Below are 2,089 nucleotides of genomic sequence, written 5' to 3' on the forward strand. Positions count from 1 at the left end.
GACTATGGTCCCAAGCCCACAGGTTCAACTACTCAGTCCCTCTGGGTATCAGGCTGTGACCAAGCAGTGACCACAACTTTGCCCCTTGTCAGTTGTACTATATAACTGGAAATTCTGATAATTCACATAAACTTATAGGACCATTGTCTGCCAACCCTATACATGTTCTTGGATACACTCCCCATTTCATACACATACCTAATAGTTCAGCCTGACCTCCCAAGTATCCACTATATACCCATGATTGCTGTCACTGACAATGCAGTACTGTATGTGCAAAAGGGCTCATCTTTGTTGTCTGTACCTCCCCTGTACCTCTCTATGACTTTCTCTTCCTCAATGCCACGATATTGCTCACTCACATTTGGTACATTGCCCTTCTCTTCACCAAATTAAGCCTTTTCTTGACTTTTATAATAATGGACTAAAACAATATTTGTCCTTTTGTGATTGACTTATTTCACTCAGCATAATGTCCTCCAAGTTCATCCACGTTATGTGGTGATTTGCAGATTCTACATTATTCTTTAGTGTTGCATAATACTCCATTGTGTGTGTGTGTGTGTGTGTGTGTATGTACCATAGTTTGGTTATCCATTCCTCAGTTGATGGACACGTAGGTTGTCTTTTGGGTATTGTAAATAGTGCTGCGATGAACATGGGTGTGCATATATCTGTTCTTGTCATGGTTCTCACTTCTTTAGGGTATATACCTAGTAATGGAATGGCTGGGTCAAATGGTATTTCTATTTCCAACTTTTGAAGGAATCACCATACTGCTTTCCACAATGTTTGTACCATTTTACCATCCCACCAGCAGAGTAAGAGAGTCCCAATCTCTCCACAACTTTGCTAGCATTTTTTATTTTCTGTCTTGTTGAACTTTGCTACTAGTGCTGGAGCAAGATGGTATCTCATTGTTGTTTTGATTTGCATCTCTCTAATAGCTAATGATCATGAGTATTTCTTCATGTTTGTGGCTGCGTGAATATCCTCCTTGGTGAAGTGTCTATTCATGTCTTCTGCCCATTTTTTAATTGGATTTTTTGTCTTTTTGTTGTTGAGATGTTGTTGTTTTCCATAAATTCTAGAGATTAGTCCCTTTTCAGATATGTCATTACCAAATATTTTTTTCCCAATCTGTAGGTTCTCTTTTGACTCTTTTGGAGAAGTCTTAGGAAGTACATAAAAATTTAATTTTTAGAAGGTCTCAATCATCTGGTTTCTCTTCTGCTGTTCGTGCATTTTGAGTTATGCTTGAGATCCTATTTATGCCAATATTAGGGGCCTTAAATTTGCCCCTAGATTTTCTTTGAGGAACTCTATAGTTTTAGGCTTCACATTTAAGTCTTTGATCCATCTGGAGTTTGTTTTTCTGTATGGTGTGAGGTACAGATCTTGTTTCATTTTTCTGCAAATGGATCTCCAGTTCTGCCAGCGCCATTTATTAAAAAAACATTCTTTTCCCCATTTAATGGATTTTGGTCCTTTGTCAAAGATCAGCTGACTATAGGTTGATGGATCTATTTCTGGGTTCTAATTCTATTCCATTGGTCTATGAATCTGTCATTCAACCAATACCAGGCAGTTGTGACTACTGTGGCTGTATAGTAGGTGTTGAGATCCAGCAATGTGAGAGCTCCTACTTTGTTCTTCTTCTTCAGTAGTGCTTTGCTTATCCAAGGTCTCTTTTCTTTCCATATAAAGTTAGTGATTGGTTTTCCCATATCCCTTAAGAATGTTGATGAGATCTGGATTGGGATTGCATTGAATGTATAGATTGCTTTTGGTAGAATTGACACTTTCACAATGTTCAATTTTCCTATCCATGAGCATGGGATGTTCTTCCATTTATATAGATCTCTTATGGTTTCTTGAAGTAGTTTTTTATAGTTTTCTTTGTATAGGTCTTTTGTGTCCCTGTTAGATTTATTCCAAAGTATTTTATTTTTTTGGTAGCTATTGAAAACTGTATTGATTTCCTTATTTCTTTTTCAACCATCTCTTTGCTGGTGGAGAGGAATGTAACTGATTTTTGCATGTTGATCTTATACCCTGCCATGATGCTAAATCTCTCAATTAGTTTCAG

The 2,089-nt window shown here is 37.3% G+C and overlaps 1 protein-coding gene across 1 annotated transcript in view; it reads left to right on the forward strand.

Moving 5' to 3' along the window:
* SHC3 (SHC adaptor protein 3) overlaps window positions 1-2,089 on the forward strand; it is a 623,780-nt gene that overhangs the window by 266,757 nt on the left and 354,934 nt on the right. The window lies entirely within an intron of this gene.

Source organism: Orycteropus afer, unplaced genomic scaffold (genome assembly GCF_000298275.1).
Source record: "Orycteropus afer afer isolate SDZICR_OR568_19922 unplaced genomic scaffold, OryAfe1.0 scaffold00156, whole genome shotgun sequence".
NCBI lineage: Eukaryota > Metazoa > Chordata > Mammalia > Tubulidentata > Orycteropodidae > Orycteropus > Orycteropus afer.